General features: G+C 55.3%; 2 non-coding genes across 2 annotated transcripts; both read right to left on the bottom strand.

Moving 5' to 3' along the window:
- Positions 1–13,058: 13,058 nt before the first annotated feature.
- On the bottom strand, positions 13,059–13,222 carry LOC123358892. The gene has a single exon (XR_006575795.1). It is a non-coding gene; the product is annotated as a U1 spliceosomal RNA (small nuclear RNA).
- A 4,504-nt stretch (positions 13,223–17,726) lies between these two features.
- Positions 17,727–17,888, bottom strand: LOC123358884. The gene has a single exon (XR_006575789.1). It is a non-coding gene; the product is annotated as a U1 spliceosomal RNA (small nuclear RNA).
- Between the last annotated feature and the right edge of the window lie 2,222 nt (positions 17,889–20,110).

The following is a 20,110-nucleotide window of genomic DNA, read 5'->3' as shown; positions in this document are numbered from 1 at the left end:
TGAAGGACCAGATTTTCAAAGGTATTTAGGTGCTTAAGATGCAAACAGATGCTTAAAGGTGCTTTTGAAAATCCCACCAGCAGGTTAGGTGCATAACACCCACCGATTTCAATAGGAGTTAGGTGCCAAACCTAACTTAAGCCCTACTGGTCTATTTCCCGTTCCAATTTTCACCAAAACCAATATGGTTCTGCTCACTGATGCCTAGAATATTCCTGGAATTTTAGAATTGATTGGATGTGGTGTTCACAAGTTCATGTTACAGAGAAATGCCATCAGGTAGAGTGAAGAACTCACATTACTCAGTAAACAAGTTTTCAAATGTTTTCCTCACACAGATCATTTCTTCAGATAAAGAATATTTCTTCTCCCAACCTGCCCTGCCTCACACCTACAGTACCCCGCAGCAACAAGAGAGCTCAGTGACGTGAAAAGGTAATTTTAGGACAGGATTAAGGGCATGGGTGCAAACCAAGTGGTTTAAAAGTGATGGGTGCAGTCAGTCATTACATGGTGATGTACACAGTCTGTGACATCACACTCCATTGCCAAGGACACAAATGTGACATCTCGTGCAGAGAAGTGTAAACAAGAAGTGGGCAGCATTATCTTCTGCAAATATAAACAACTTGTTTGTCGGAGTGATTGGCTGAATAAGATATTATATTATGCGCAGGCCATAGATGGTCAAAACACCTGGCTTTATGGTCACCACTGTGGTGATGGGACTTTAACATCACTGGTACCTGATGGCCATAGATGGTCAAACCTTGTGGGATTTTTCCTTATATGGACACTCAGAGCCACAAGTAACAGGTGACCCATCTCAGGCGAGTAATAAAGAGATTGTGTGACATGCCAGCCAGCCTCTGCCTATAAATGCTGGAGCTGCCAGTTTGGCTCACAAGCTCCAGAAATCCCAACAAGAACAGGCTGGCTGCCTCTTGTAGGCAAGACTTGAAAGCCAGATGCCTAGCGTGATGGAAGCAAATAGAAGGCGCAGAAGCTGTGACAGGTTAGATCACAGGGACCTCTGAAAGGGAGGGATGGAACTAGGATGACCAGATAACAACTGAAAAATCGGGACAGTGGTGGGGGGTAATAGGAGCCTATATATGAAAAAGCCCCAAATATCAGGACTGTCCCTATAAAATGGGGACATCTGGTCACCCTAGATGGAACATTTTTACAGTTCTTGGTAATAGCAACACATTAGTTACAAAAATTACCATTAGCAATAACAACAAATTCATTGCAGGTGTCCACCTACAATCATTTTTGTCATCATGCCACACCTTTGGCTCAATACCATTGGGGTTTGGGCCATTTAGGGTTAACCTGTGGCTTCCCTTTGCAAACTTAAGTTCTCTCTTTCCTCCTTGTTCTGAAGGATCAAACACTGATTTTTCTTGCTTAACTGAATTCACTGGCTGATGGGGTGGACTCTCTTTGCTAACAGCTATTAGCAAGTCTTTCCTCTCCCTGCTAGCCAAGTAATTTGCATCAACACAGAAGCACAGACTGCTCACTTAAAGGATCAGAATGGAGACATTCCTGTTCCAACCCCATTGTCTTCCCAACCAGCTGGCCAAACACAGCCACTTGGTTATAGAGCTGCTCAAGTTTCTTAACAGCTCTTACTCCATCTGAGACCTTTTCAAAGCTATCCACACGGGCTCTTTCAAAAGGAAAGTCAGTGGATTTTTACATATCTTCCTAACCAGTCTTTAAAGGGTTAAGTCAGTCTGTGAGTTAATTAACTCTTTCTGGCCCTGTGGCCTTCCAATGAGATATTATATTACACCCAAAACGTCACAGGCCATATATGGTCAAAACAGCCGTGGCCAGGCTGGGACCAGGCTAGGCCTGGGACGCTTAGCTGGGGCCAGGCCGGGGCCAGCGAAACCAGGCCGGAGGGAGCCGCTCAGCCAGGAACGAGCTGGAGGGAGCCGCTCGGCTGGGCTGGGCTGGGCCTTGCCGTGCCTCCCTGGAGCCCTCCTCACGCTCCTTTCCCCTGGTACAGCCTTTGTTCCAGCTCAGGTGGTAGCTAGTGGATTTCTCATGATGGCCGCCCCATTTGTTCTCTTCCACCCAGATACAGATAGAAAAGTGATACATTTATAGAAATAGGATGACCACACTCAGTAGATTATAAGCTTTGTAATGATACCTTACAAGAGACCTTTTGCATGAAGCATAGTCCAGTCACTTTATATTCACACTCATTAGCATATTTTTATAAAATCATATAGAATGGAACATAACAGTGAAGATGACGACAGCAGAGACACCTCCAAAGAAATGCCCTAGAGCCCTTGGGCCGTCACGCTTCAGGAATGTGCGTGAGGTACTAGGATACCTGGAGATGGGGGGTGTCCTGCTGGCCATAGGTCAGTGTTGTGAACCCCCAGTTACTAGGCTGAGTTTATCCATCCCCTGGCAATAAAACATTGTCTTGTTTTCACAGCTACTTTCGATCTCCTGGCGTCTGCCCCCTACCCAGCTGGCAGGACATTGTGCAGCACCCTTTCCAGCCCACCTGGGTGCAGGAGATCGAGGAAGAGAGCATCTGCCATCCAGCTCCACCCCATCTAGAGCAAGTGAGTGGAGGTCTCCAGAGCCATCGCCAGTGTGGTGGGAATGGCCCAGCAATAGGGCTCCCAGCCCTTCCCTTGCAGGAGATTGTTCCCAACATCGAGAGTCTTTGGGGAGGGCAGAACCTGCCAGGTGCTGAACACCCACAACCGCAAGCAGTGAAATCAGTGGGAACTGAGGGCGACTCCTCCCTCCTAGGATTGGCACCTTGTGAACGAACTTTCATTGAGGACTGTCCGGGTTCTGCTCTTTCTCTGGCCTGGGAGGGAGCGGGGCCTACTGGGGTGGAGGGAGCTGCTCGTCCAAACTAACGGAGAGCCCCATTGCTCTGGGAACATTGGGAGCAGCCTGTGCTGTGAGCTGCTGCCAGTGCGTGTGGACGGCAGCCCCCCTGCCCTGGGGTGGGGTGTGTGGTGAGGAGGAATTGCCTCAGCAGAGGGGACATGGACAGGGGAGCAGGCAGGCCCGTTAATGAGAGGCTGCCTTGAGCCCAGACTCATGGCTGTTCCCCATTCAGTTCCAGGATGGAGCGGCTGAAGCGGATGCTGAGGAGGAAGGCTGGGCAGGTGGCTCTGGAGCCAGTAGGGAGCAGCGTCCGTCTTGCCCAGGAGGAGAGTGGCCCCTCTGTCCCCGCGGGCGGGGAAGAGACCAGTGGGCAGGCAAAGCGGAGGAGCTCTCTGACCTTCTGGAGGAAGAGAAAACCACCAGCTCCCTTAGCAGGCCCTGAGGGACCTTCTGGTCCCAAATGGAGGTGGCCCCGGGTGATGCTATGTAGGGACCCAGGAGAGGGCGGGAGCCAGGCAAGGTGGCTCTGCGGCTTCCTTTCCAGGAAGCAGAGGAGGCAGCAGCCCAGCCCCAGGGCCCAGCAGAAGCTATCCACCAGCCTGGCCACCGAGGAGCCTCCAGCCAGCCCAGAGCAGGAGCTGGGCGGCTCCGGCATGGGGACCAGCAGGTTCGCCTACTCCCGAGGGGCCAGCAGCTCCTCTGTGGGGTCTGACAGCCCTGAGGTTGAAGGCTCCCTCTGTGCAGGTGAGGGGAGACCCTGGGGACAGGGGGAAGGACAGGGGCAGTGGGGGACTAGGAACACCCTGTGCCCATTGGGTCACCAAGGCGCCAGGACTGAGCCATGGGAGCCCCACTAACACCTGCGGGGGTGACACTGCCACACCTTGTGGCAGGGGATGCTGGGCAGAGTCGGGGGAGCTCCAGCCTTCCCTGATGATGTTGGGGAGGGGGGCTGACGGCCGGGGGGCCCTGAGGCTGATGGCTCTGAGGGTGCCTCTGGGAGGGGCAGGGTGGGGCCCTCTATGCCATGGGGCTCCTTGTTGAGGATGGGGGACATTGAGCCATTTCTCTACACTGCATCCCCCCAGTGGCAGCAGGGATTGTCCTTTCTCCTTCTCTCCCTGATGCAGAGACCCCCAGTGCCCAGCAGCAGTGGGCTGAGGAGGAGGAAGAGGAAGAAGAGAAGGAGGAGGAGGATGTGTCCCCTGAACAGGACACCATCAGGGTCATCCAGCAGCACCTCCAGGGCAGAGCTGAGGTACAAAAATCCCCCAGCTGCGCTGCCCCTGAGTCTGTCCTGCCCCTTGTTCCATCGCCACCCACGCAGGGGGGTCTTGTCCCAGAGAATCCATCACCCCCAATGGGGGGAACTTCTCCCTTGTTACCTGGCACCCCAAAGTGGGGGCATTTGTCTCACGCAGGCCAAGGTGTCTGCTCCCCGCAGACACTGTCCCAGTTACAACCCCAGTCTGTGCAGGGCGACACTGGTTTCGGGAAGCGGGGCAGTTTTCCCTGTCCAACTCCATGGGGTTCCTGAGTCGTGGATCTGGTGTAGGTGGGTTGGGGAGGTCCCCACCTAACCGTCTCCATCTCTCTCTCTCTCTCTCCCTCTCCCCCCCTCCACTCCTAGTTGGTGGAGGACAGGGCCCAACAGCTCGGCTTCCTCCATGTTGTCCCACGTCTGTGCTTCTTGGCACAGCAGCAGGAGCTGGACTCTCTGGAGCCCCAGGTCTCCAAAGGGCCCTCGTGGAAAGCATTGCGGTGAGTGGGACCCCGTGTCTGGCCCCTGGGGCGAGGGACAATAACCCATTTCTCTGTGGACATTCAATGGACTTATGCTATGGACAAAAGCACGAAAACCTGCAGCGGCAGTGTATTGCAACTGCCAGCAACTGCACACGTTAAGAGCTTGACCCCGTCAAAGGAGGAGAAGAGGTGTTTCGGTGGTGGCCGGGATGTTGGACCATGCTGCAGTGCTCAGGTCTCTCGGTGTTGCTGTGGATTGTTACAGCGGCTGGTGTATTGCTAAGTATACTTGTGTTACGTTGCCTATGGAAATAACCGAGAAGTAATGGAGTAAGCCCCTCCCCCCTGTACTAGACAACCTGGACCCAACCTTCCCGGGCCCACTATAGTGGGAAGTCTGGAACGCTAATTGGAACAGGTGTGGCACGCCCGTACGAGAGAAGGTGCAGGGCACTGCACTACGCACAGGGACAAATGGAATATCAACACCTTCCACCTTGATGCCTGGCCCTATCAGGAAATGTGTCACCATATGTCCTATGCTTTGCCAAGGAGGAGAATGGGAACAGGGACACAGGCAAGGCTCTGTGGCGTCAGGGCTGGGATGGGGACACTGAGGAAGGAAACTGGAATCATTGCTTGCTGGAAGTTCAAGTGTTTTCTGACAGCTGATCTCCCATTGGCCCTCGTGCGGGGCGGGTCTCTGAAAGCCGGTCTCCCATTGGGCCCTCCCCAACTGATGTTTCTGACAGCTCATCTCCCGTTGGTGACATTGTCTGACAGCGATGTGGGGCGGAGCCGCCAGGGCCTTGTGCGCTCAGAGCTCAGCGCCGCCCGCGAGAAGCCGCAGCACCGGGGGGGGCCACAGGGCGCAAGGCGCTTCCGCGCGCGGCTGTTTCCTGCCGGTCGCGGGGTGACGGGTCCTGCCCGTGGCGGACGGGGGGTCCCGATGGCAGCTGGTGGCTCTGGCGTCCGCCCGCCCGCGGCGGCTGGGAGCTGCGGGGCCACCTGCACTGGCCGGGGGCTGCGGCTTCTCCTCCCCCCCTCCCCCCCGGTGACTGGGAGCTCCCGGCTCTGCCTGCGGTGTCTGAGCACTGGGGGCTCCTCTCCTGCCTGGGGCGGCCGGGAGCTCCCGGGGCTTCGGCGCTGCAGGGTCTGTGAGCAATGACGTGGGGCTGCAGGGTCCTCCCGCCATCAAGGCCTGTTGGGAAATCCTGGGTCCATCCGCAGCAGCTGGGAGCTCTGGGGTCCACTCGTAGGAGCTGCAGGGTCCATACCGGTGGGGTGGGGCTGTGGGGGCTCCCCGGCCACCCATGGCTGCTGGGAGCTCCAGGGTCTGCCTGTGGGAGCTGTGGGGAGATGAGGGGTTTGGGGTGGAGGAGGGGGCTCCAGGCTGCAGAGTGGGGCCGAGGGATTCAGAGTGCAGGAGGGGGCTGTGGGTTGAGGCAGGGGGTCGGGGTCCAGGACGGGGTGATGGCTCTGGGGTGGGGGCAGGGATGAGGGGTTCCAGGTGTGGGAGGAAGCTCTGGGCTGGGGCACGGGGGTGAGGGCTCTGGGGTGCAAGAGGGGGCTCTGGGTTTCGGGGGGTTCAGGGCTGGGGCAGGGGGTTGGGGTGCAGACTTACCTCGGGTGGCTCCTGGTCAGCGGCGCAGCAGGGGGGACCTACTGGCCACTTCCAGGGCACAGTGCGGTGCCCTAGGACACGTAGGGACCAGCCTGCCTGAGCCCCGCAACACCGCTGACCGGACTTTATAACCCAGTCACCCCACTGGGAGCTCCAGGGTCCCCCTGTCACATGTGGTACCTGGGAGCTCTGGGATCCACCCACAACAGCTGGGAGCTCTGGGGGCATCCGGCTGCTCACAGTAGCTGGGAGCTGTGGGGTCCATCCGTGGTGCCATGGGCCTGTGGGAGCCCCTTACGCCACTGGTGGCTGATAGCTGTGGGCCCCCCACCATCCGACAGCTCCAGTCTTGCTGCCCCAGGGCTGAGGTGGAAAATGTCACTGAGATCTTTGAAAGTCACAGATTCTGTGACCCCCTTTATATAATCTTAGCCTTAATCGTTGTTAACTGTCTCTCTCAATCTAGTGGTCTGCTCTAGCGCGGATGGGACAGGGAAGACAGACGCTCACCCCCCAGCACAGGTTTGGGCAGAAATGTCTCTTGGGCTATTTGCTGAGCATGCAGAGGACTTATCCAGGCTGGTGGAGCAGCTCAGCCAGATGAGGAGCTGGAAGAAGGAGACCTGAGCAGCCTGGACATCCCACTTTTTCTCCACAGCCACTGCCTGTCAGCAGGATTCCTCCTTCTCCTCAGTGAGACCAAATCTAAGCACCTAGGGGGAGGGATTGCTCAGTGGTTTGAGCATTGGTCTGCTAAACCCAGGGTTGTGAGTTCAATCCTTGAGGGGGCCACTTAGGGATCTGGGGCAAAAATTGGTTCTGCTAGTGAAGGCAGGGGGCTGGACTTGATGACCTTTCAAGGTCCCTTCCAGCTCTAGGAGATTGGTATATCTCCAATTATTACCTTTTTTTTTTTTTATTACCTAGATAGCTGGTCTGTCCGTTGCACCCCAATCCCTCATGCCTGATCCTCCCTGCCAAAGTCCTGTACCTGGCTCCAGAGAATTGTCTCACATCTTGCTGGGAACTCGACTTTTTGTGCCCAGAGAGTCTCGGCCTATTCCACCAATTCCCCCGAATCGGGCCCCGCCCCTAAGAGGGCCCCGCGCACAGTGAGAAGCCCTTCCCAGGCTAGAGGCACCTTTTTTAATTTTTACTCATCTGACGGCACTTCGGGTCTTCAGCAGCACTTCGGCGGCGGGTCCTTCAGTACCGCTGAAGACCTGGATCGAGTGAAGGACCCACCACTGAAGTGCCGCCCAAGACTCGGAGCACCGCCCAGTGAGTACAAGCCCCACGTATTTTTTATTTTATTTTATTTTTAAACACGTGTGGGTTGTTTTTTTTTTTTTAAAAGTCATCCCTACCGGGGCCCCATCGAAACTGTTCAAATTGGGCCCCGCACTTCCTAAAGCTGGCCCTGCTCGGCCCCTGTCAGTAGAGGACCTGAGAAACACAGTATCTGCCATTTCCAAATAAGTACTTGGAAAAGTTTTGTTCCTGTGACCACATGGCCTAATGGATAAAGTGTCTGACTTCGGATCAGGTGATTGAGGGGTTGAGTCCCTTTGTGGTTGTGCAATTTTACCTTTGTGCTGAACGTCCTGCTCCCTTCAGGGCTGGAACCTCTTCTTGGCCGCTCAGGCCAATGTTCTGGCTTCAGCTAGAGCCCCGGGAAGGAGTTGGGGGGTGGGCGTCACAAAGGCTGGGGCATGAGCCCCAGGTGCTTCCAGTCTTGCCTTTGCCCTTCCTGACTTGCCAAAGAAAATGGGCGGCTGCCCGGGCTAGAGTGTAGAGCAGTTTCTCTTTTCCAATTGTGCCCCTGTGCTGGAGGGTACTTGCTAAATAGCACCTTGGGAGCCTGGGTGTTTCTCTGCTTCTCGCCAGCTGGGGAAAAGCCTCTTGGGGTAAAATCTCCTGCCCCACTGCCAAAGTGAGCACCTGGAGTGGGAACAGTAAGAGGCCCCACCAGGGGGGCTGGCCCTGCTTTCCTACCGTCTTCTGATGTTGGCCACAGAGCATCAGCAGCTGGTTGTGGGTGGTTTTCAGTGGGTGTTTGGCATGGCAGGGAGCAGGGAGCAGCCTGGCTCGGTGTCTCTGTGGCTGTCTGCTGGCCATGCATAGGCATGGTTCTCCCCTCCTCTTGCCCTACCCTTGGTTGCTCTGTGGCTTTTAAGCTTCCGTTGGAGCTGTCAGCACCAGCCGCCTCTGCTCCAGGTGCCCAGAGGAGGAGAGGTGTGCTGGGCTCCAGCCTGGGACTCTGCCTCCCTCCTGCCTAGCCCTGACTATGAAACCTGGCCCTCACACTCCTTTCTTCAAGCGCCATGTGGGCAAGAGGAAAATGTGGTAGAAAACACAAGGGCCAAACTTGTGGGCATCAGAAATCCCAAACACCCAGTCAAACCATAGCCACTTCTAGACCCCATTCCAACCAAAGACCTGGCTCCAGTGGGGATGAGTCACTCAGCACAAAGTAAGCAGCTCCTTCTTATACAGCTGGAGACAGGAAAGCACTTGGATCTCCAGGGATTTACCACAAGGTCCCACTGAGATTTGAACTCAGATTTCAGCATGCCAACCATTATACCATGGGCCCAGCTTGTGCTAGTTTCTCTGAACATTGGTGACCCTATCATAGAATACCAGGGTTGGGAGGGACCTCAGAAGGTATCTAGTCCAGCCCCCTGCTCAAAGCAGGGCCAATCCACAGACAGATTTTTATCCCAGATCCCTCAATGGCCCTCTCAAGGGCTGAGCTCACAAACCTGGGTTTAGCAGGCCAATACTCAAACCACTGAGCTCTCCCTCCCTCACAGGCCCAGCTTGTGTAAGGGGACTGTTGGCCCTTTACTAAAACTGAGTGGGGGTTTCTTTGGTTGGCTAGTTCCCAGTCCCAATAGAAGGGGGAAGGGCCAATGGGAAATCAGGACCCTGAGACTGACAGGCCCCTGGGGCAATGGTCACCAACTGGTAGGGAACAAGTGAGAATTTGTTAATGAGTAAAATTCCTGGTGAAAATTGGCAAAGCTGTGGAGAGTTTGAAACATTCCAGTGAATTTACACATGAAGATACAGAGAGAAAGAGAACATCACAGACTGCACAGGCCCACACAGACATAAACAAAAACCAAACCCACACAGCACACAGAGCCATATACACATAAGGGAAAGCCACACAAAACATAGAACAAATCCACACCAAAAAATACAGCAAAAGCCCACAACAGGAAAGCACAAAAACCACATACCAAAAGAATACTTAGCAAAAAACAATCTGCATGCAAAAGTCACACACACACACACACACACACACAAAACTATGCAAGGCATCCACAAAAATTACACAGGACCCACATGCACATCAATACGACAGACAACAAAAACCACCGACATACAGAAAGCCAGGCAGGGTTTGAGTCTCACAGCGAAGAGGGTGAGCACACAGGTGGTTTGGGGAGCAAAGACTGAGGGGGAGTCGGGGGCAGTGCTCTGGGCTCTGCTCGACCCCTCCTGACACAGGCGGCTGGTGGAGAGCAGAGCCTGGTAGATCTGTGGAATCTGCCCTGCTCTCTGTAAAGCAAGGGGACCTCGGTGTCTTCTGAGCTGCAATTGTATTTTCTGCAGGGCAAAATGATTGGCAGAAGCCATTTGCTTAAAGGAAAGTAGTGCTGTAGGTGAGGTTTGAATTCACAACCTCAGCATGACTTGACTCAGCACTACTCTGGAAGTCCTGGGCACTAACCCATTGCACCACTGGACCCTCTTTTTGGAAGTTTGTCTCCATGTTTCACGGATGGATTAGCGGGGTGGGGGTGGGGGGGTTGCATTAGCTAAAACAAATCCATATTGAAGGCTGCAGGATGGGAGCAGCAGAGGTGGGGAGCCTCCTTCCATGTGATAGAGCTGGTTCCCCCTTCCATTGCTCAGGGGAAGGTTGGTGCTTTGAGCCCACCCGGTGCTGGAACATCCCATGGGGGAGATTAACGGGACTCTTGGGAAGGGAAGGGAAGAGAAGTATTTTCTATCCCTGCCTAGCTCCATTGGTCTCCTGTGGCCCTTTCGGCTCTCTGCTCCCCTGTTGGGGAGATGCAGAGACAAGCCCCCATCTGGGTGAGTCACCGAGAGGCTGTGTCCCATGGCGTGTGTCGGGGGGAGGGGGAGGGGTGGGATGGGGCTCAAGGGGAGAAGGTTGTGTGTGACTGTGTGTGGGGGAGGGGGAGGGTGTGTTCCTTAGGATAGAAATGATGGAAAACACAGGGGCAGTGACAGTGAAGCCCCGTGTCTGAGTGTTATGACCCTGTGTGGTGCTGCCGTTCACCTTCCCCTCCTATGGTCTCAGCTTTCATTGAATCCAGCATTTTTTCACCTGTTATCACCACAGAGGTGTCCCACATGCCTCAGCTACTGAGTGTCCCTGTTAGAGACGCCAGGACTGGAACTGATTTCAGCTGCTGGACAGCTCTGCTAGGTCTTTATTCATTTGCACAGGAAAATGCTGAGTGTTTAAATTCATTTCAAGCCCCCTGCCCCCATTCAGCGAACTCCTGAACATCCTGGAGATGGGTCTGGAAATTGATTTTCATTCGAAAAAGATTTTAAAGGGAATCACTTGGATTGGAACTAGGAAGCCATTACCCTGCAGGGAAACATTCACCCACTGACCTACACTCATAACAGAGAATGTCATATATAGCTCAGAGCAGAAAGAGCTTTGAACCTGGGGGTTAGTAAACTTTCTCTCTGTACAAACACCACAGCTTAAAAACTCCCCACCCCCGCTCTGTGTCACCAGAGCACAACAACAACTCTCCTTGGGGCACACACAGCTCCCCAGCTCCCTGCCCGTCAGTCTCTCCAGCATTGCTCCAATCCCTTAAAGCAGGGTCTCAACCACAATTTACCTTAGGGCCAGGGCCAGTCCTCCAGTCCTCCCAGTGGGCGAATAATGTCACTCATACCGCCCAGAACCCGCCCCCCAAAACTCTGCCCCTCACCTGCCTAAGGCTCTGGGAGGGAGTTTGGGTGGGGGGAGGAGGTCTAGGGTGCAGGCCCTGGGCTGGGGATTGGGGTGCAGGAGGGGTGCAGGCTCTGGGGGGAGTTTGGGTGCAGAGGGGTGAGAGGCTGGTCTCTGGGAGGGAGTTTGGGTGGGGGAGGGGTTCTGGGGTGCAGGCTCTGGGATGGAGTTTGGGTGCTGGGTGCAGGCTCTGGGCTGGGGCAGGGGGTCGCGGGAACAGGAGGAGGCGTGGGGTTGCAGGCTCTGGGAGGGAGCTTGAGGGCAGGCAGGAGGGGGTGTGTGGGAAGGGGGAGGGATGCAGGCTCTGGGAGGGAGTTTGGGGGCTGGGGGTGTGGAGGGAGAGGGTGCAGGCTGTGGGAGAGAGTTGGGGGCAGGGGTGTGTGGAGGGGGGAGCAGGCTCTGGGAGGGAGTTTGGGAATGGGAAGAGGTATGTGGGGAGGGGGGGAGGGTGCAGGCTCTGGGAGGGGGTCAGGGATGCAGCACTTACCGGAGGCTCCAACACAGGTTGGGCTGGGGGGCCTCCATGTACTGCTGCCCCCAGACACCGCCCCTAAAGCGTCTCATTTGCTGCAAGGATTCAAAATTAGAATAAAGTTACAGCAAAATTTCATCACAAATGAAGTCAAACCCTAAAGATTTCAGAACACAACAGCTATAAGGAGCCACGAGGGAAGCAATACAAAGTCAACCTTGTCTCAGAGAAAGGCAGTTAAACAATTTCTCTTTTTTAAAGGTTTCAGAGTAGCAGCCGTGTTAGTCTGTATCCGCAAAAAAAAACAGGAGTACTTGTGGCACCTTAAAGACTAACAAATTTATTTTAGCATGAGCTTTCGTGAGCTAAAGCTCATGCTAAAATAAATTTGTTAGTCTTTAAGGTGCCACAAGTACTCTTTTTTAAAACAGCATAATCTCCCCAAACAGAAGGGCACTGTTCCCGGAGAAGGGTCCTGGAGAGGGTTTTCCTCGTTGGTGCCGGCCATCCACCTCCCCGAAAGGCGGGAGCTAGGTCGACGGAAGAATTCTTCCGACCAAGGCGCGGACTGATGTAGCCGCGCCGATTTACGTTCCCCGTGCAGCCCAGGCCCGAGGGTCGGTGCGTGCTGAACAGTTAAGTCAAAACAGCTCCGTCCGTCAGAGGTGTGCAAAAGGGAAAACCCGCTGCTGGGCGACACGGCCACGCCGCCCTAACCCGCAGCGTAGCTAAAGGGCATTCGGGGAGGCGGTGGGTGGGCCTCAAGCGACGGAAAGCCCTCCTCCAGCAGGGGGTGGTGACAGCCTAGTCTCCGTAGCACAGACAGGGTGGCCACCAAGAGACAGGAACAGACAGCGAAAGCCAAAGCGGCCCCAGGGCAGGGGGCGAGGCTGCCTGTTGGACGAGGAGACCGGGTGGGACAGGCGTTTTGGACAGGCCGTCCTCCCGTCAAAAGAGGAAGAGCCCGAGAAGAAGGGCCAGGCAAGAAGCTACAAGCAGGGAAAGAAGCAGAGCAGGCAGGCAAGCAGCTCCCCTTAGAGCCAAGGAAGGAACCGGTCCAAGCCCCCCAAAAGCAGACTAGAGAGCAGATCAGCTGCAAAAGACTAGGGAAAGCCAAGAGCACAGAGAGACCCAAGTAAAGTTTCAGAGCTGAGCTTTGCTTACAAGGAGGAACGTGTGACAAAGATACCTAGAAGTACAGGGCCTGTGGAAAAGAGCACTCCCAAAGACCCAGAATAACAGCTGTTTTCCTGAGAATCTGCTTTGCAGTGCACTAAGCCTAAACAGCCCACTATCGGTTGTCTGTTGTTCAAACCAATCACCAGGGGAGAGCGCGAACGCAGTCCCCCACTACCACAAATTATGCAGTCGAGTTTCCCGCATTTGGGGAAATCGCAGGGGTCAGCACACCCGCAGTGCAATGGATGAGCCTCACCCTGGGAAAACCACCTTCGTGATCATGGTATCTCCCCTGCCAGGTAAGTATGAGTTCCTGCTGCCCGGCCGCCGCCCGCCGTCGCTCGCCCCGCACTTATAACACACGGGGCGGACCGACCGCCTGCCTCGCCCCCACCGGTCCCCACTGCCGACAGCTGCCCCGACGTGGCCCCCGGAGACCGTCCCTTCCCCACGCCGAGCTCCCGGTGCCAAAGTCGGGCCCTGCCTGGCAGCCTGCGTCCGCTCCCACGATGCTCTGCTCGCACACAGATCTGCATACCTGCTCATGCGGCTCCGCCCCTCCGCTCGGGCCCCTCCCCCTGCCCGCCCGGGCCGCCGCTCTTGCGTGCTCAGCTCTTTGAGCTCAGATGGGGTGTAGTGCTCAGATCGAGTGCGACAGACCTTAACTTTGCCATGTGAGGGTCATTCTAGCCCCATTACCTGGCTTGCTTATTTATACCTATGACTGTCTTTAACTGTTGTATGCGTGATGTACCCTCACTGCTTGCTGACTGTATCTTGAACTCACCCACAGTATACCCCACATTGGGGACATTGCACACTGTATAAGTTATGTGCTGTCCAATACCAAAGTACTAGCATCCCCCTATACTCTGTATGTCACCCCTGATGACCAGTAACTGATGTTACAAACTCTCTGTGCCTTCTCGCTGGGAAAGCATTATCTAAAGTTGTATCTATCCTTAATCATTTTCTAATAAACATTTAAAACTAAAATCGCCCTATACTCTGTATGTCACCCCCGATGACCAATATCTGACATTTCAACTCTCTGTATCGTTCATTTTCAAATATTTTCTAATAAACTTTTAAATCTTGGCCTATCCAAGTGCTTGGCCGTGATCAAGTGTCTTGATGTTTTTGGTCTTTTGGCCTCAAGATGAAAACCTTGTCTGTGTCTTGGGAACCTTGAGGTAAAAAATTATCTAAGTTGTAGCGGGTCCCGTCCCGGGAAGCCAGGCCATCAGAGAGACGACGTGGCCCACCTGCTGCTGGGGAAAGAGTGCAGCTTGCATTTCGCTTCTCTCTCGCTCTCTCCCCACCGGAAGTTGGTCCAATACAAGAGTGACCTCCCCTGCCTTGTCTCACGTCAGTTTCTCCTCAGGGCAGAAGGTCGGGTGTTGTCAGCCACTCTCCAGAAACTGGACGGCCACTCGATCCCTTTTGTTACCTGCCAAGTGAGGCTGAGTGCACTGGCAGGCAGCGCCGTTTGAAGAAGTGGAAGATTGGACAAATGACCAGGGAGGAGTATAAAAATATTGCTCAGGCACGCAGGAGTGAAATCAGGAAGGGCAACTCACGCTTGGAGTTGCAGCTAGCAAGAGATGTTAAGAGTAACAACAAGAAGGGTTTCTTCAGGGAGGTTAGCAACAAGAAGAAAGTCAAGGAAAGTGTGGGCCCCTTACAGAATGAGGGAGGCGACCTAGTGACAGAGGATGTGGAAAAAGCTAATGTACTCAATGCTTCCCCACCCTCCCCCTTCGTGATTTTGTCTTCACGAACAAAATCAGCTCCCAGACTGCTGCTCTGGGCAGCACAGCATGGAGAGGAGGTGACCAGCCCTCTGTGGAGAAAGAAGTGCTTCGGGACTATTTAGAAAAGCTGGATGAGCACAAATCCATGGGGCCGGATGCGTTGCATCCGAGGGTGCTAAAGGAGTTGGCGGGTGTGATTGCAGAGCCACTGGTCATTATCTTTGAAAATTCATGGCCATTGGGGGAGGTCCCAAATGACTGGGAAAAGGCTAATGTAGTGCCCATCTTTAAAAGAGGGAAGAAAGAAGGAGGATCCGGGGAACTACAGGCCGGTCAGCCTCACCTCAGTCCCTGGAAAAATCATGGAGCAGGTCCCCAAGGAATCAATTCTGAAGCACTTAGAGGAGAGGCAAGTGATCAGGAGCGGTCAGCATGGATTCAGCAAGGGCAAGTCACGCCTGACTAACCTAATTGCCTTCTGTGAGGAGAGAACTGGGTCTGTGGATGAGGGAAAAGCAATGGATGTGTTCTTCCTTGACTGTAGCAAAGTTTTTGATACGGTCTCCCACAGTATTCTTGTCGGCAAGTTCAAGAAGTTTGGGCTGGATGAATGGACCATAAGGTGGACTATAAGCTGGCTAGGTCCTCGGGCTCAACGGGTAGTGATCAATGGCTCCACGTCTAATTGGCAGCCGGTCTCAAGCGGCGTGCCCCAAGGCTCGGTCCTGGGGCCGGTTGTGTACAATATCTTCGTTAAGGATCTGGAGGATGGCGTGGACTGCACTCTCAGCAAGTTTGCAGATGACGCTAAACTGGGAGGAGCGGTCGATACGCTGGAGGGTACGGATAGGCTACAGAGGGCCCTAGACAAATTGGAGGATTGGGCTGAAAGAAACCTGATGAGGTTCAACAAGGACAAGTGCCCAGTCCTGCACTTAGGACGGAAGAATCCCGTGCACTGCTCCAGACTAGGGACCGAATGGCTAGGCAGCAGATCTGCAGAAAAGGACCTAGAGGTTACAGTGGAAGAGGAGCTGGATATGAGTCGACAGCGTGCCCTTGTTGCCAAGAAGGCTAACGGCATTTTGGACTGTATACATAGGGGCATTGCCAGCAGATCGAGGGATGTGGTCGTTCCCTTCTCTTCGATGTTGATGAGGCCTCATCTGGAGTACCCTGTCCGGTTTTGGGCCCCACACTGCAAGAAGGATGTGGAAAAACTGAAAAGAGTCCAGCATAGGGCAACAAAAGTGATTAGGGGGCTGGAAGACATGATTTATGAGGAGAGGCTGAGGGAACTGGGATTGTTTAGTCTGCAGAAGAGAAGAATGAGGGGGGAGTTGATCGCTGCTTTCAACTACCTGAAAGGGGGTTCCAAAGAGGATGGATCTAGACTGTTCTCAGGGGCACCAGATGACAGAACGAGGAGCAATGGTCCCAAGTTGCGGTGGGGAAGGTTTAGGTTGGATCTTAGGAAAACCCTTTTTCACTAGGAGGGTGGTGAAGCACTGGAATGGGTTCCCTAGGGAGGTGGTGGAATCTCCTTCCTGAGAGGTTTTTAAGGTCAGCCTTGACAAAGCCCTGGCTGGGATGATTTAGTTGGGGATTGGGTTGGACTAGATGACCTCCTGAGGTCCCTTCCAACCCTGATATTCCATGATTTGAAGCTGTTCCCGTGTATCAAGGTGAGCTGCAGCTCAGCGAACCCCAAGGATCTGAGCGAGGCGAGCTACTTTGCAGCAGAGGCAGACCAAGCGGCAGGTACAACGCGGGGTCGCACCCCGGCCGGCAGATAGAATCTCATGTGCGAGATCCCGGCTCCTGTTACTTTGCAAAGTGTGTGCGTTTGCTCCGGGTTTTAGCTGTGGGCCAAGTGCCCTCTGGCTTCTCGTCCGGGCTCCGTCCTCCATGCGCCTGGGCATCAGCGGGACTGTCTCAGGAGAGCAGCTGCCCCATCCCAATCTCCGCCCAGCCGGGGAAGGAGCAGAGGCAGCCCGGAGAAAAGACTCCTTTGAGCGCCGGAGACGGCCGGAGCATCTTATTTGCATAGCCACAGTGCATTGCGTGCAGCGAAGCGAGTCCCTGGTCGAGGGGCTGGTTTTGCTCCCTGTGTCCCCGGTTTCGATGATCCAACTCGGGCTGCCAATCGGTTCAATTCCATTTCCTCTGAAAGCTAGCGGTGTAGCGGGCTGGGAGAGTAGTCACCCTGACTTTTGGGAGCGTAGGCGGTTGCCCCGGCAGCGCCTCTGGCACGTGTTCTACATACTCTGCTTTCTTTTCAGTTTGGTGGGTGGGCCTAAAGCGACAGAAAGCCCTTCTCCAGCATGGGGTTGTGACAGCCTAGTCTCCATTGCACAGACAGGGTGGCCACCAAGAGATAGGAACAGACAGCGAAAGCCAAAGCGGCCCCAGGGCAGGGGGCGAGGCTGCCTGTTGGACGAGGAGACAGGGTGGGACAGGTGTTTTGGACAGGCCGTCTTCCCATCAAAGGAGGAAGATCCTGAGAAGGAGGGCCGGGCAAGAATGTACAAGCAGGCAAAGAAGCAGAGCAGGCAGGCAGCTCCGCTTAGAGCCAAAGAAGGCACCGGTCCTAGCCCCCCATAAACCAGACTAGAGAGCAGGCCAGCTGCAAAAGACCAGGGAAAGCCAAGAACAGAGAGAGCCTTATAAGGCCCGAGTAATGTTTCAGAGCTGAGCTTTGCTTACGAGGAGGAACGACAAAGGTGCCCAAAAGTACAGGGTCTGTGGAAAGAGAGCACTCCCAAAGGTACAGAAAAAAACCCTGCTTTCCTTAGGCTGTGGCTACACTTAGCACTTCAAAGCGCTAAGTGTAGTCAAAGCAGCAGCGCTGGGGGAAAGCTCTCCCAGCACTGTCTGTACTCCACCTCCCTGTGGGGAATAACGTACAGCACTAGGAGCCCCATTCCCAGCGCTGGTGCTTTGACCACACTGGTGCTTTGCGAATTTGTAAGTGTAGCCAAGCCCTTAGAGTCTGCTTTACAGTGCACTAAGCCTAAGAACCCACTTTTGGTTTTCTGTTGTCCCAACCAATCACCAGGAAAGAGTGCAAATGCAGTCCCCCACTATCACAAATTATGCAGTTGAGTTTTCTCCTTTTGGGGAAATCACAGGGATCAGCACACCCCCAGTGCAATGGATGAGCCTTATTCTGGAAAAACCACCTTTGTTATTATGGTATCTCCCCTGCCAGGTAAGTATGAGTTCCTGCTGCCCGGCCGCCGCCCGCCCTCGCTCGCCCCGCACTTATAACACACGGGGCGGACCGACCGCCGGCCTCGCCCACACCGGCCCCCACTGCCGACAGCTGCCCCGATGCGTCCCCCGGAGCCCCTCCCTTCTCCACGCCGAGCTCCCGGTGCCAAAGTCGGGCCCTGCCTGGCAGCCTGCGTCCGCTCCCACAATGCTCTGCTCGCACACAGATCTGCATACCCGCTCACGCGGCTCCGCCCCCCTGTTCGGGCCCCTCCCCCTGCCCGCCCGGACCGCCGCTCTTGCCTGCCCTGTAGTGGTAGCCGGTCCCGTCCCGGGCAGCCAGGCCAGCAGAGAGACTACGTGGCCCACCTGCTGCTGGGGAAAGAGCGCAGCTTGCGTGTCGCTTCTCTCTCTCGCTCTCTCTCTCTCCCCACCGGAAGCTGGTCCAATACAAGACTGACCTCCCCTGCCCTCGCAAAAACCCACCTTTCCAAACAGTCCTTTCCCAGCCCCCTAATTCTGCTTTCACACCCTGGGACGATCTCCTCTCTTTGTCCCTCCCCCCGCCCCCAGGTGAAGCAGAGATGGAGGCAACTTCAGCCACTGGAGACAGCCCCAGCGAGCGCTGCAGCCCGCCCCGGGTGCGGGGGGGTGTTTGCAGACACAGGAAGGGAGCAGCTGGGAGCGGTGGGTGCTGGGAAGAAGGAGGCAGGAGAACAAAGCCCAGAGATGGGACATGGGGCAGCTCCTGGGGGCGGGGCTCTGGCACAGCCCGGGGGCGGGGCAGCTCCGGGGGGCGGGGCTCTGGCACAGCCCGGGGGCGGGGCAGCTCCTGGGGGCGGGGCTCTGACACACTGTGATGCGGGAACCCGGGCTCAGCAGCTAGTCTCTGGTGGCCACGTGCTGCCAGCAGCGCTGGAGCCGCCCGAGCCGGAGCGGAGCCGCTGTTCTCCGCTGCAGCCGGGATCTGCCCCCGGCCCCGCTGGGATCCAGGTGGGGACAGAGCCTGGGGCCTGGGGGTTCCCCGTTGTGTGGCTGGCGGGGGCGGAGGGAGAAGCCGGAGCTGCAGGCGGGGGAAGGGCAGTGGGGCAGGTGGGGGTTGAACGGTCTCTGTGCAGCCGGGAAAGCCCAGGGGGAGAGTGTGTGTGAGTCGGGGGGAGATACCTGCATCCTTCTCCTGTTTGTGCCACTTCCCTTCCCAGTACTGGTAACAAGTCTCTATGGTTCTCCCCCTTTTCTCTCCACTCACCACACAGGACTATCAAACCAAAGGAGATTCCCTCGTTTTTCCTAAAATTATTGACTCTCTAGTCTCTTCTTTTCCCCAATTTTCTCCATAATTCTCAAATGTCAATTTAAATTCTCCTCATATTTTGGGGGGGCTTCCCCCCACCCCCCATTTCATCTGCAGCAATTCGTCCTTGTTTGGGTGGGAAATTGTTGCCCTGAGTCATTCCCCAAAAGGGATGGGGGTTCCTGGGTGCTGTTTGGGGGAGCCCTGAGACACAGCTCCCTCTGGGGTGGAGATGGGGTGGCCATTCTCTGCCAGCCACAGGGCATGGCTGGGGCACCGGTGAGGAAGGAGGAACCAGTGTCCCCTATGGAGCCTGCCCAGCCCCTTTGGTTCTGCTCCTTTCTAGCATTTTGTTCAGAGACTTTATTACTGTGGAGGCTGAAAAATGTCTGTGGATTTAGCCCTGGCAGGAGGGGTCAGGTCTACACTGTAATAAAGAGATCAAGCATTTCCCAGCATGGCAGAGTCTCGGATGTCTGTCTGCAGGGAAAGGGCCTGGGGGAATTGTGATGTGAAATGAACTAAAGCCTGTTCTGAAACCCCCACAACTGCCCTTCTCGCCCTGCCAGGCTGCTGAATGACGCCCACGTCTCGCTCCGGTTCATCCCATCCTCCCGTGGGACAGGGGAGAGAAATGGCTGCAGTGGAGCCAGCTCAGGTAGGGGTTATTGGGGGGCTGCTGGTGGGTTCCTACTGGAGGGAGAGAGGCCGTAAATACTGAAGAGGTGGCAACTTCAGGAGACTTACGTCTGGAGGGGGCAGGGAATACCCTGGGTGAGGAAAGGGACGGGGACAGAGTGTGACAAACCTGCTGGGACTTGTTTAACGTGGGCCTAGATCCTCAGAACAAAGGCTTGGATGTTGGGGGAGAAAATTCCCTAATTTTAAAACAGGAAATAGAGACACAAACCCCCTGGGCAGGGCGGGGAAAACT

Source organism: Mauremys mutica, unplaced genomic scaffold (genome assembly GCF_020497125.1).
Source record: "Mauremys mutica isolate MM-2020 ecotype Southern unplaced genomic scaffold, ASM2049712v1 Super-Scaffold_100099, whole genome shotgun sequence".
Lineage (NCBI taxonomy): Eukaryota > Metazoa > Chordata > Testudines > Geoemydidae > Mauremys > Mauremys mutica.
This window is presented reverse-complemented; position numbering and strand designations above follow the sequence as displayed.